Below are 14934 nucleotides of genomic sequence, written 5' to 3'. Positions count from 1 at the left end.
AAAACAGTAGCAGCAAGTACGGATAGTATTCTCCGGGATAATTTCTGATCCAGACATGCGAAGAGTAAGTGAATATCTGTAATTTCTGCTCCTATTTCCCTGAGAATTTGCCAACATATCTTGCTCAGGAGGGAATCACACTAATTCCTCTCATTATCCAGCTCACACACAGAGCCAACACACACTTGCTACATTCTGGATAACCTGAGAGGGGTCATATACTATTTCTTGTGTTGATAATTTGATTGAGTTTTCCATTAAGAAGTCAGAAGTTGCATATTTATATTTCCGCAATTCTTCTGCAAGCCCCTCCCTCAGTTTCTTTTCCCATTTGTGGATATCTATATTCAGGTCACAGGTGGCGCGGTGGGTTAAAGCACAGAGCCTAGGGCTTGCCGATCAGAAGGTCGGCAGTTCGAATCCCCGTGACGGGGTGAGCTCCCGTTGCTCGGTCCCTGCTCCTGCCAACCTAGCAGTTCGAAAGCACAAAGTGCAAGTAGATAAATAGGTACTGCTCTGGCAGGAAGGTAAACGGCGTTTCCGTGCGCTGCTCTGGTTCACTAGAAGCGGCTTAGTCATGCTGGCCGCATGACCCGGAAGCTGTACGCCATCTCCCTCGGCCAATAAAGCAAGATGAGCACCGCAACCCCAGAGTCGGCCACGACTGGACCTAATGGTCAGGGGTCCCTTTACCTTTATATTCAGGTCTTTCATTCTCAACGGTATGTAAAACTATATTGATGAGGAGAAAAGAATGTATCCACATTGATTTTCTATCCTTCAGGTCCTCCAAACCCTACAGCCAACCTCAAAAATTAGTGATCCTTTCATTCGCTTTGTCAGTAGCATATCCCCTTAGGGTTGTCCCTTAGTGCCATAAGAGATTGTTTTAAATATTTATTGGAAAAAAGTATGGCAACAGAGGACATCCTTCTCTGTGGACTGAGTAAACAGTGAAGTTAGCAGTCTATTAATTAGCATTATTATATAAAGGAAAATTAATTAATCCCTTTTCCAAAATTTACAGCAAGCCCATAAAAATTCTAATATTTGAAATAAATGAATTAAAAGGTCATTCTACACCATTGGAAAGCCTTTTCCACATGAATGAGCATAACTGATGCTTTAATTTTCTTTCCTACTTTATATAATCGATTGTATTAATCTCTTCTAAATATTATATCCTATTTTCCTTCTCTTAATGCAATCAGGTTCACCTAAACAGATTGTTTGTTATTTTTATTTTTTTATGAGCTGCATTTCCTACCCACCTTCCATTCTGGTGTCCCGGAGGGTGGAAGGAGTTACAGTAATGCAATGAAACAATAAAACAGCTACTAAAACATCTATTTAAAAAATAAACAAAACGTCAACAAAGTAACAATGCCCAAAAACAACAATATCCATTAACTGATCTAATTAAAACAGTTGGATTTTTAAAGTAAATGTAATTCAACAATGAAATGTATTTGCATGGTATTTGCACTGATAGAGATTTCCCTTTCTTTTCCAATCACTAACAAATAGCAACTTTGCAGATATCTGGCATTCTCTTTTTTTTCTAAAATGCCATGCATAGCTCTTGCTGAAGGGTCTGTAATATCTAAGGATTTTATAAAATTCCAATATTTAATCATATCACCAAAGAACTGAAGCCAACATGAATAAAGATAAGAAAAAGCAGATTTTAAAAAAATAAAAAAGAAACTTCTACTGTTACTAAAAAATGGCACTGTTTTTCCACTCCATTTTTTTGCTAATTTGATCAACTACTGCATTTTGGTAGAAGTAATGAAAAATGCCGTAGTTAATCAAATTAGCCAAAAAAGTGCCAATTTTCAAAAAGTCACAACATGTTATGTTTGTGGTGTAAGGATTTCCCGAACTATACTTCATAAATGTACAGCACAAAACAACGTTTTTTTCTCAATGCCAGTGATAGTGTCAGTTCATTAGTTCATCAGTCATCTAATTCATCACTTATATATAATCAATTAATCACAATCAAGATCAAAGAAAAAAGTTCTGTTCTGTCCGGTAACAACAGTCTCATAGTCATAACTTTAGATCCAGAAGTAATTAGTTCATTCATCTCATCATTTACTCAGACATTAGTTCTTGTTAGTTCATTAGTTCATTAACTTCATTATTCACTTCTTGGAGTCAAGAAGAAATCAAGAAGGTTCAAAAAAACACATTTAAACAAAAAAAAAAATCTTCAGCAGACCTGTTGAGAGAAGAAAATAGTGTCAGCATAATTCCCATTCCCACTCAGTATGATTAATGTGACCAACCTTCCAAAACAGCCCCCCCCCCAAAGGAGTGAGGAAAAATCACCTTACGTCAATAAGATCTTGCTTGATACAGTTACAGATAGGTAGCCGTGTTGGTCTGCCATAGTCAAAATAAAAAAATTCCTTCCAGTAGCACCTTAAAGACCAAGTAAGTTAGTTCTTGGTATGAGCTTTCGTGTGCATGCACACTTCTTCAGATACACTGAAACAGAAGTTGCCAGATCCTTCTATATAGTGAGAAGGTGGGGAGGGGTATTACTCAGAAGGGTGGTGGGAATGGGAGATTGGCAGATAGCTGAGATGAGCCTGTTGACGACTTGTCCAAACAGAAGCTAATAAAGGAGGAACTCCTTGTATTGGACAAGTCGTCAACAGGCTCATCTCAGCTATCTGCCAATCACCCATTCCCACCACCCTTCTGAGTAATACCCCTCCCCACCTTCTCACTATTCAACTGGACTTAAATGTCCAGGGGTCCTTTACCTTTTACCCATTGCTTTGGGCTTTTTACCCTGAGTCTGCACCACTACTTCCTTCTTTTCTTCTGGGCTCCCCCACTCCATGCACATGAAATTAGGTGAGGGGTTGCAATTGCTCTGCCCTGCAACTTCATCTCCTGTCTCTTCAGTTTGACTCAGGTTTTCAGCCTCCCAATGTGAAAAGTTCAAGTCCAGGATGGGTATTTGGCCTACACTACCCACTATGAAAAAGGATGCGGGTGGCGCTGTGGGTTAAACCACAGAGCCTAGGACTTGCCGATCAGAAGGTCGGCAATTCGAAACACCGTGACAGGGTGAGCTCCCGTTGCTCGGTCCCTGCTCCTGCCAACCTAGCAGTTCGAAAGCATGTCAAAGTGCAAGTAGATAAATAGGTCCCACTCCAGCGGCAAGGTGAACGGCGTTTCCGTGCGTTGCTCTGGTTCACCAGAAGCGGCTTAGTCTTGCTGGCCACATGACCCGGAAGCTGTACGCCGCCTCCCTCGGCCAATAAAGCGAGATGAGTGCTGCAACCCCAGAGTCAGCCACGACTGGACCTAATGGTCAGGGGTCCCTTTAACTTTACCCACTATGAAGAGAGATGCAAAACATCTTCCAGCTTCTCAGTAACATCCTTATCCTTCTTTAGCACACCTTTCACTCAGTTGTCTAGCTGCCTCTTTGCATGTGATTGAAATGCTTCACACACCTTACCATTGATGACAACGAGGAATTCACCCCCTAAGCATTTTAGCTGTGTGAGGTAGGTTAATTTTTTTCTGATCATGCTAGGGGCGGTCCTAAACAGCCTTGGTCCAGTATCCCTGAAGGAGCGTCTCCACCCCCATTGTTCTGCCCGGACACTGAGGTCCAGTGCCGAGGGCCTTCTGGCGGTTCCCTCACTGCGAGAAGCCAAGTTATAGGGAACCAAGGCAGAGGGCCTTCTCAGTAGTGGCACCCGCCCTGTGGAACGCCCTCCCACCAGATGTCAAAGAGAAAAATAACTAGAGGACATCTAAACACAGCCCTATTTAGGGAAGCTTTTAATGTTTAATAGGTTATTGTACTTTAGTGTTTTGTTGGAAGCCGCCCAGATGGGCGGGGTATAAATAATAAATTATTATTATTATTATTATTATTATTATTATTATTATTATTGGGTGGGATTCATTCCCATGTACTTCATTCCTGAAAGAAATTGTCCCCCCTGCATACCTGAATAATAGAAAAAGAGAGGAAGCAATGAAGAAACCTAAAGGACTGGATTTGACTAACTGGTCCCGTACAAGGCCGCCTAGCATAATGGGGCCAGAGGCAGACGAAGGGGTGTGTGGTGGGGGCGGACTGCCCCGGGTGTCTTTGCTGAGGATGGTGACATTTGGCACGCCGCCCACCCATGACTCCCAAGCCTACCCCGAGGCGTCAGGGGAAGGGGAAGCTGCCCCGCTTTGCCGGTTGTATTTCCCCCTTCCCCCTTCATTTTGACAGCTGGGGGAGGCTTGGGAGTTGCGGGACGGCGGCTCGCCGAATGTCCACCATCAGTGGCTTGCTCCGCCCCCAGCTGCAGGGCGCATGTGCTGCTCCGTGCACCCAAGTGGCTATCCCGCACCTGGGAGGGCACCCTCCATGCCCCACCCCCCTTGGGAGCGCGGGCATATGCTCCGCCACTGAATGGGGCTCCCCACCACCACGTGCTCCCATGCCCACCCCAAATTATTCTGGGAGGCAGAATAATAACAGAACCCCCAGAGCAGCACACAGGGGAAGGAGAAGGGAGATCATTCCATCAGACAAGCAGAAAAGCTTGTGTTGATGGAATGATCTCCTTAGCACTACGTTGAATTTCTTCTCATGGCTTGTATTCAACTAGGTTTTACTCAGAGTAGACCCACTTAAATTAATGAACATGAGTCACATGCATTAGTTCCGGTAGCTCTACACTCAATGAAACCTAGTCGGCTACTGCCCAATGTGCAGTTTGTTCCCATGTTGGCACCCTCTTTGACTTGGTGGTACATATTCCTACATTCCTTCTAAGCTTCTATGACTGTGGTTCTGAATCATGTCCAAGCATTTGGAAGCTACTTGACTTCACATTTCCCTTTCAGTTTCCCTTTAACCAGTCCACTCGTTTTTGAACAGTTTCCAAAAGGGGTGACTGTGTTGGACTTCTACTTCCATGTATGTTGAATTCAATAGCAGTGTGGTCACTGTTCTCAGTTGGTTCAACCACACACAGATCATAGTACCAGGCCCTGGATCAATCAATTCCCCAACCGATAGTATTGACAAAACACAGCTCTGGCTCTTGCTAATTAGCTGATCAATCCATCGTGCAGCCCAATTATAGTATATCTACTCAGAAGTAAATCCAACTGAATTCAATGAGGCCAAAGTGAGTGTGCAAAGGATTGCAACAATATATCACAACTGCTCTTTCAGGGAGATCTTTCTCAAGGATTTATGGTGGGTGAAAGCTGTATAATTTAAATAACTGCAAATATAAATCAAAATGATTATAGTGTTCATGCTTCTGAGATCAAGCTGTGAATTTTAAAGCAGCACAAAATTATAGGAAAAAACCCCCTGAGTAGGATTTACATAAACAGATCAAGTATTAATAGGAACTGCTTTTAGGTTAAAAGAGAATGTGTGTAGAATTGTATTGCTTGGTTACTGATAACCAGAGTTGAATAACAAATAACAGGGGTGTCCATCAGCTCTCTGTGTACCCCAAATTATGAGATGAACTGGGGTGATTTGAGGAAAGTTATCATATTTCCATGTCAGACCACACAGTTAACTGGGGATCTTCTCAAGTTGTACCATTAAGCTTCACATCCAGCCTGTAGTCTCAGCTGACTGGGAAATGCCCAGAGCTTGAGAGGGGAAGGAATTATTTCCCCATGGCGCTCCAATCACAATGATTTGGGAAGTGTATTGAAACCTGTTTCACATGGATCTAGGCCTTCCCCTATGAAGGATTCTTATTTATAATCCCTCAGTTTCTTTGTCTGGGAGGAAAGTCAACTACTCCCCAACCGTAAAGGTATGTCATATTGATATATACTGTATTTTTTGCTCTATAAGACTCACGTTTTCCCTCCTAAAAAGTAAGGGGAAATGTGTCTGCGTCTTATGGAGCGAATGCAGGCTGTGCAGCTATCACAGAAGCCAGAACAGCAAGAAGGATCGCTGCTTTCACTGCGCAGTGATCCCTCTTGTTGTTCTATCTTCTGAGATTCAGAATATTTTTTTTCTTGTTTTCCTCCTCTAAAAACTAGGTGCGTCTTATGGTCTGGTGCGTCTTACAGCGTGAAAAATGTGGTATGTACAGTAAAAGGATTTTTTTAAAAAATAGTTTTGGTTTTTAACATGAACACATTACACTTCAATTGATGTGTAACTTGCTTTGCAATAGATGCTGTTTACATATTCATTGAAGTGGGGTGGCCACTTTGCCTCATTGCTCTTCTTTTTTCCTGAAGTGTTTTGTTGATTTTGTGTGAGTTGTTTGTTGAGGGATGAAGCTTATATGTGTCTACTCAAAAGTAAGTCTCACTAAATCCAATCTGACTTACTCCCAGGTAAGTGGGGATAGAGTTGCAGCCATAATCAATTTCCTACTGTGAACAGAATCCATTGTTCATTATGTTTGTTCACATGGGGAAAAAATGATTTCTTCCAGGACCTGGAAACTTTACCTGCGCTCCTCTGTCCTTTATCTGAACCCCTTCTGTTAATGTGGGGACAGCCATTTGGACTTGACTGCTCATTTTTGACCACCCATCCCCTAAATCTTTGTTCCAAAAGCCATTTAAAACATAAGTCATATTGAGTGTTACATTCCACCACACATTTAACTATTTTCAGTATTAAAGGTAAAGGTAAAGGGACCCCTGACCATTAGGTCCAGTCGTGGCCGACTCTAGGGTTGCGGCGCTCATCTATCTTTACTGGCTGAGGGAACCGGTGTACAGCTTCCGGGTCATGTGGCCAGCATGACTAAGCCGCTTCTGGCGAACCAGAGCAGCGCACGGAAACGCCGTTTACCTTCCCATTTACCTACTTATCTACTTGCACTTTGACATGCTTTCAAACTGCTAGGTTGGCAGGAACAGGGACCAAGCAACGGGAGCTCACCCCGTCGTGGGGATTCGAACCGCCGACCTTCTGATCGGCAAGTCCTAGGCTCTGTGGTTTAACCCACAGAGCCACCAGCGTCCCATTTTAAGTATTATATATGCATTTATTAAATGAAATGTTGTAATGAGAAAGGCATATGTGATTAAGTTGCATTACACTGACTCATATGATCCAGGACACAAGGGGCAGAACATCAGCAGGGAACATAGCCTGTCCCTTCCAGATATCTGAGTGAGGAAAATGAGACACCATGACAAATTTATACGTCACCATGAAAGATAGTAGGGTGGACTGCAATCCTAACCCCATTTACCTTGGCATAATCCTCATTGAATTCTGAGTAGACATGGTTAGAACGGCAGCCATAGATGCCCTTGTGATGGGTCATTAGACACTTCATTAACTTTGTCTTTAAGATGCCACAGGACTCTTAACTGTATTTTCTGCAAAAGACTAACAGGGCAATCCTTCTAGAAATTCATTAACCTTGGAAGTGAACACACAGGTAAGGTAATTGATTTGTAAATAACTGTTCATGGCTGAGATATGTATGTCTGTTGTGGCACTGTGATATACTTTCTTTTTTTTTAAGCACCCATATATTTGCTGAAAGGAAAAAGAGACTTGTGAAAAATTAACCAGAGGAATGAAAAATACTAGATGAAAGTGTGAACAAATATCAGGATGGATTGAGGCACCGTTGTGCATTCCTGCTCTGAGTAGAGGGGCCAAATACTTCATCATAAACAACTTAGTGAATTCGGTTTGGGGGGAGAGAGTGGATCCATAAATTTGAAGCAATAAGGAAACGAGGTTGTCATGGAAGCTTAGAGAGCACACTAGTCAGGATGCTAGACAAATATGTTATTGTCTCTCTTAAACAAGAACAGAACAGAAACAAAAACCACCTGGTTACAACCTGATACAACCAAGTCTGGCTCCATTTAGTTACTGCAGGTGGAATCCAATGTAGCACTACATTTTTTGTTGTCCACACAAGGAACAGCAGAATATTATTCTCATCTCCTCCTTCTGCACGCCCCCTAAATCTCTTCTAGGGCAGCACATTTGGGGAGTGTGCAGGGCATGCCCAGGACGAGGACGCTGATAGAAGAAGAAGAAGAAGAAGAAGAAGAAGAAGAAGAAGAAGAAGAGGAGGAGGAGGAGGAGGAGGAGGAGGAGGAGGAGGAGGAGGAGGAGTTTGGATTTGATATCCCGCTTTATCACTACCCGAAGGAGTCTCAAAGCAGCTAACAATCTCCTTTCCCTTCCTCCCCCACAACAAACACTCTGTGAGGTGAGTGGGGCTGAGAGACTTCAGAGAAGTGTGCCTGGCCCAAGGTCACCCAGCAGCTGCATGTGGAGGAGCGAAGACGCGAACCCGGTTCACCAGATTACGAGTCTACTGCTCTTAACCACTACACCACACTGGTCATATTATGCACATGGAAATCATTTCATTGGTATTAGTGGAGGACTGCCTTATAGCTAGCTCAGGCATAGGCAAACTCTGGCCCTCCAGATGTTTGGGACTACAATTCCCATCATCCATGACCACTGGTCCTGTTAGCTAGGGATGATGGGAATTGTAGTCCCAAACATCTGGAGGGCCGGGGTTTGCCTATGCCTGAGCTAGATAATGAACCTATCTGCACATTCCTCCCCTTTGCTTAAAGAAATAACAGTTAAATCAGCACTGTTGAGACATCTGTTTGTCTCAAAGGGTTCCAAATAATGTCTATTGATCACTAGAAATCCCAGGTGAAGCTGCCTCTTGAGATATAGTTCAATAATATTTGAGATATAACTAGTTCAGAACGACCAACTGGGCTTAGAAGAGTTGCAAAAAGAAAGGGTTATAAAAGAATATACCTTTGATTAAACCTGGTCTCCCTTCTTTTCATATGTAAGGGGGAAAGAAAGTAAAGCTCTCCCACCAGCCTCACAAATCATGAGCATAGCCAGGATTTGGGGGGGGGGGGCAGAACCAAGCTATCTGTGACTCAGTTGGTCATTTAGTTAAGTATCTTTATTTATTTATTTATTTGATTTGGAGGGCGGCAGCTGCCCTCTGTCACAAACCTGTCTGTGGAGAATGTATATGGACTGCCAATGTTTTAAGAACATGTAAAATGGCACCATAAACTTAATGCTATGTTCTTTTCTCTGTGGAGACTGTATATAATTTTATATATAATTTTCTTAATTAGAAATTGAAAAAAGGGTTCCAAATAACTGGGTGAGATGAGTAATGATCTGAAATGGTGTCCGTCTTACAAGATGACTCAGGAAGAGTTTTGAAACATGAACTTTGGCAATGTTAGACACCACTTGTACCTTTGGGATAGTACCTTTTCAGGAATGAGAAGAGGGGGTTGGTCAATTTCTATTAAGACTTCCACATTCAGGCCCAGCAGTTGATCTTGGTGATCTTTATTTGTTCCTTATACAATAGCAGAAGGCTGCCTTTTCTCCAACGAGTTTGTTAGAAACTTTCTCTTCCAGCTCTGAATTTTCACACACTTCTTACAGAAATGTCCATAACTCTTTTCACATGGAAATCTGATGAGGCAACTTTTTCTTTGTTAGCCTACTTTGGAAGGAGCTTTTTCTTTAGGAGTAGAATGGGCATCCTGGCTTGTCTTCCAGTTGGGAATTCTGGTTTCTCCAGACAACACAAGTCCTGTGAGTTGCAGGAAAACCTTCAAGAGGGAGGTAATATCATTTCTTCTGCAACTGCCCAGCTTTTCCCCACCACCAAATCTGCCTTCTGGGCTTAAATCAATGCACTTGCCAAATTTGGGTTGTTGTTTTTTTATTCAAAGTTATAACAAAACATATTATCCAAAAACATATCCTTATTTCCCCCGCCATTTTTCTCCCTCCCCCTCCCGCCCACAAAACCCATCCCCCCCACCCCACCCCCCCGACTTCCCTCAGTTCCAGTCTTTGGTTTCTCCAATAATGCTATTTTCTGCATGTTACAAAGTTGTATAGATCCTCAAACTATTTAGCTAATTATTATCAATTTTTTAAAAAAGTTGTGAATGTTTATTCAAAACCTGCCAAGGAGTCCAGTTCGCTTTGTTGCGTCTTCAGATACTTTGTGAAAGGTTCCCATTCATCCTTAAAGTCACAGTTATCCTTGTCCTGTAGCTTATATGTCAATTTTGCCAGTTCTGCATAGTCCGTCAATTTTTCTTGCCATGATTCTTTAGTTGGGATTTCTTCAGTCTTCCGTCCTTCCATCCAAATTTGGTTTTAAGGGACGTTCATCCTTCTTCCTTTTAAAAAAATCGGTGTGGATTTTTTTTTTCTAAGACGAAGGGTTTCACTTTAAAAGCCACCAACACTGAACAGCTGTTGGGAACCCAGTTGACAGCTTTCCTGTTTTCCTGTGCCTACAGAAATGCCCCAAGCTGGATTTTCAGGAAGCGTCACCACCAGAGAGGACAGCAGATTGCAGGGCCACAAAAGGAAGGATATTTAGAATGAAAATGACAACATCACCCCCACCAAAACCCCCATCCACCTAAAACAAAAGCAAGATAAAAGCATAAAAAGCCTTGAAGACTAGTCATGAGAATTTCACCAAACAATTTTCTCTCTCCTTTGATAATTGTTGTGTTTTCCTCATTAAACAATAGGGAATTGGGGGCAAATGTAGAAGAAATGTTCGGAGCAGCTCTGAAAAACAAGGAAAAGACCAGAGGTGTCGTTCTCGTAAGGAGGCTATGGGCCTCAAGGCACAACTAATTGACAGAGGGAAACAAATACCCTTTCATTGCAGCAGCCGATAACTCAAGGCTCATGAGATTATGATATAAAATGTACTAAGACAAAGTGATTGCCACAACAATGGAGAGATGTACCCTGTGGATGGAATGCATCCAAGATGCTCATAAATCTGTAATGAGAAGAAGAAAAAGCTTGAGATATGACCCCATGTGGAAAAGGAGGGAAGGGAGCACTAGAGGAAAAGAGAGAGGGGCGGTGTAAACTGCAAAAAAACTACAGTGACATATTCAAAACACGGGTACGGGGGGGGGCAGAAAGAAGGGGAGAAACAGGTGGGGGATAAAAAGGGGAAATCTGGAGGGAAACATTGCATGGCACAGCATGGCATTCTGAATGTGTGTGATACCTATGAAAAAAGACCTTGCTCTTGCAGGTGAGGGCAGGAGTGGGAAGAACGTGTTCTTGAAGCACAGAAAGAAAAACCTCATTAGGAACTACAGTGGTACCTCGGGTTACAGATGCTTCAGGTTACAGACTCCGCTAACCCAGAAATAGTACCTCGGGTGAAGAACTTTGCTTCAGGATGAGAACAGAAATCGTGCTCCGGCGGTGCGGCAGCAGCAGGAGGCCCTATTAGCTCAAGTGGTACCTCAGGTTAAGAACGGTTCCAGGTTAAGAATGGACCTCCAGAAGAAATTAAGTTCTTAACCCGAGGTACCACTGTACATGTCTCAAGCACAGTGACAGGCCAGCGCATTTCCCTCTGACATAACATTTTCTTCATTGTGCAGGAAGGAAAGGCTCTTAATCTCAGGGCTGTGGGTTTGAGCCCCACGTTGGGCAAAAGATTCCTGCATTGCAGGGGGTTGGACTAGATGACCCCTGTGGTCCCTTCCAACTCTAGAATTCTATGATTCTACAGTGGTACCTCGGGTTAAGTACTTAATTAGTTCTGGAGGTCCCTTCTTAACCTGAATCTGTTTTTAACCTGATGCACCACTTTAGCTAATGGGGCCTGCTGCCGCTGCGCCGCCACTGCACAATTTCTCTTCTCATCCTGAAGCAAAGTTCTTAACCTGAAGCACTATTTCTGGGTTAGCGGAGTGTGTAACCTGAAGCGTATGTAACCTGAGGTACCACTGTTTATGGTTGTGCTCCAAAATGACCTACAAGGAGAGCATATGCTTAGATCAGGCATAGGCAAACTCGGCCCTCCAGATGTTTTGAGACTGCAATTCCCATCATCCCTGACCACCAGTCCGGCTAGCTAGGGATGATGGGAGTTGTAGTCCCAAAACATCTGGAGGGCTGAGTTTGCCTATGCCTGGCTTAGATCGTAAATAGCATTGGTGTCCCCCTCACCCCAGTCCTTGGAAAGCTCTGGTTTAGCTTCCCCCAATAGTATTTATTGTTTTACCTGTTATTTATTACATTTATATCCTGCTTTTCCTTCACAGAGCACACATGGCTCTCCATGTCTCCATTTTTTTTTATCCTCACAACAACCCTGTGAGTTAGGTTAGGCTGAGAGGAAGTGGCTTCATGGCTGGCCGGGGATTTGATCTCTGGTCTCCCAGAGTCATAGCTGTCAACTTTCCCCCTTTTCTTGTGAGGAATCCTATTCAGAATAAGGGAATTTCCCTTTAAAAAAGGGAAACGTTGACAGCTGTGCCCAGAGTCCCAATCCAATACTCTAACCACTACACCAGAAGGGAGCAGGGCGCAAATGGTTTCTGTTTGCATTCCCTGAGGTAAATGGTGTTGGGGGGGGAGGAGTTTGTGTTGGCTGTGTTGCATTGTGTACAGTGACTCACAACGATGACGCCTCTGGTGGCGGGTTTGGCGTCCCTGTCATTACACATTCCTTGTAACAAACAGATTTAATAGCAGTTGGTGTAGTTGAGCATCTACTTAATTAGTTTTAATAGTCTTCATCAACTAGTATGTTCCACCTTGTCCAAGAGAGAAGGCAATTAATTCCTCCACACTTTGCACGGCTGTTACTGACTGCAATCATAATCAACACACCCTGAACATTTTAATAGCCTCTCTGAAGCACTGCTTTTGGATGTGAGCGGCTGCAAATGGCACAGATTCAAAGGCAGGAATGGTGCGCTTGGAATTGAGCCCATCTCTAATCAGCAGCAGAAAGTGTGAGCACTGAAGCCCTTTTGCATTCCTATTCACTGCGAGAACAGCCCTTCTTGTAGCAGAACCGGAAGTGTATCCCTGGCAACTCTGGAAAATAGATTTTTATTTTTTTTAAAGGAAGGAATCAATACAGGATAATACAAAATCCAATCAATGGACAGAAGCTACAGAAATACAAATAGAGCTATACCTAACAAATACAAGAATTCACATTCATTAGAGTCCTTGGAAATAAACGTTGTGCACCTATTCAGCATTAAGGAGGACAGTTGCTGCTGTTGTTGTTTTAAAAAACAGAACTTTTAAAATATTCAGATCCTTTGAAATCGCAAGACAGAACTCCCATCGGACACCAGTATTTGATGTGAAAGATTAAATCTTGTCAAAATAATGGTGCGATATTTTTGTGTTAACAGAAGCAAATTATTGAGTGCAAGAGCAGCCTCTTTATTATCCATTTGTACAATACCTTCCATGGTGTTTCAGTTTCAGAAAAAAATACCCTTGCCGTGATAATAAGATATTAGATTAGGGCTGTAACCAGATTGAAGGTCTAATTGATTTGATTAAGACTTCATGTGCATAAAATAACAGTTCAGGAGAGAAAGAAGATATTCTTTCTTTGCTACAGCAAATACTAACTTAGACTGAAATCCTGTACAGATTTGCATGAAAGTAAGTCCAACTAAGGTCAATGATGTTTGCTTCCGAGTAGACAGCGCACAAGGTTATAGTTTAATTATATGCATGTAATTAAAAGGTTTGTCTTCTGTTCAGGGGTGCCAACATGAATAAAATATTGCAGGGGGGGCGGTAAACTCCGACCCACATAATCAGTCTCATGATGCAGTGCACACACACACCATTTGAATGGCAATACACATCATCTTTTTGGGGGGGGGGGGACACAGCCTCCTCAAATAATTTTGTAGTGGGGGTCCAAGACCCCTCAGCCTCTAGGAGTTGGCTCCTATTATTCTGTCCTTCAGTGGTGCTTCCAGAGCAATTTACAAAAACAAGATGAACCACATTAATAAGATACAGCAAATATAATAGTGGGGTAGGAGAGCTGAAAATAATGCCTATATATTTCACATCCAGCAACCAATGTGTTCCTTTGGTTTCAGAGAGTACATGGGTAAAGGTAAAGGTAAAGGTAAAGGGACCCCTGATCATTAGGTCCAGTCGCGGACGACTCTGGGGTTGCGGCGCTCATCTCGCTTTACTGGCCGAGGGAGCCAGCGTACAGCTTCATGTGGCCAGCATGACTAAGCTGCTTCTGGTGAACCAGAGCAGTACACGGAAACGCCGTTTACCTTCCCGCTGGAGTGGTACCTATTTATCTACTTGCACTTTTTACATGCTTTCGAACTGCAAGGTTGGCAGGAGCAGGGACCAAGCAACGGGAGCTCACCATGTCACGGGGGATTCGAACTGCCAACCTTCTGATTGGCAAGCCCTAGGCTCTGTGGTTTAACCCACAGCGCCACCCGCGTCCCTAGTACATGGGTAGTCAAGACTAAAAATCTCAGGACACACTTTTCACGGCCCTCTAGCAGCTATGGTGGCTCACATACCAGAAGTAATTTATTTAGCGTTAACTCTGGAAGTGTATATTCGATTCTGACCAAACTAAGTCTCCTAGAGCAAAATATGTATCACGAGGCTTAGTTTGGTCAGAATCAAGTATACGCTTCTAGTATTAATGCTAAATGCATTACTTAATAGGGTTGCTGTATTTCAAAAAGGGAAAATCTGGACACAAAAATTGTTGAGCTTTTTTTGAAATGAATTTTTTTTTTAAATGAAATTTCTGCCCAAACACTGCTTCTGACTGCAGTATTCCGGCTATGTCCAGGAAATTCCAGACATATGGGGCAACCCAATACAATAACAGCAATACTTTCAAACAAAAGTCTAAAATGGAACTTAAAAGTGTTTCAAGTATGGCTGGGTCATATATTAGCTGAAGACAGCAGGTTTATTCTTCTCCTTTGTAGGAATGTTCCATGCATGCTAAGAGAAACACAGCTAGGGGAAGGGGAGACAGCCTTAGAAGGTCATGCATCACTTGTTCTTCCACACATTTTAAGAATGCTGTTGCCAAAGAAGACAAGGGAAATCACTGT

The 14934-nt window shown here is 42.8% G+C and overlaps 1 long non-coding RNA gene across 1 annotated transcript; it reads left to right on the top strand.

Annotated features, from left to right (window-relative positions):
• The first annotated feature begins 5626 nt into the window (after positions 1 to 5626).
• LOC310696508 lies at positions 5627 to 10920 on the top strand. Its single transcript, XR_014520589.1, has 4 exons — positions 5627 to 5819; positions 7333 to 7421; positions 7975 to 8213; positions 10324 to 10920. It is a non-coding gene; the product is annotated as an uncharacterized lncRNA (long non-coding RNA).
• Positions 10921 to 14934: the final 4014 nt, after the last annotated feature.

The sequence above is a fragment of the Podarcis liolepis genome, assembly GCF_965112155.1.
Source record: "Podarcis liolepis genome assembly, chromosome: 17".
NCBI classification, from domain to species: domain Eukaryota; kingdom Metazoa; phylum Chordata; class Lepidosauria; order Squamata; family Lacertidae; genus Podarcis; species Podarcis liolepis.
Note: the sequence above shows the minus strand (reverse complement) of the source record. Positions and strands in the feature narration are given on the sequence as shown.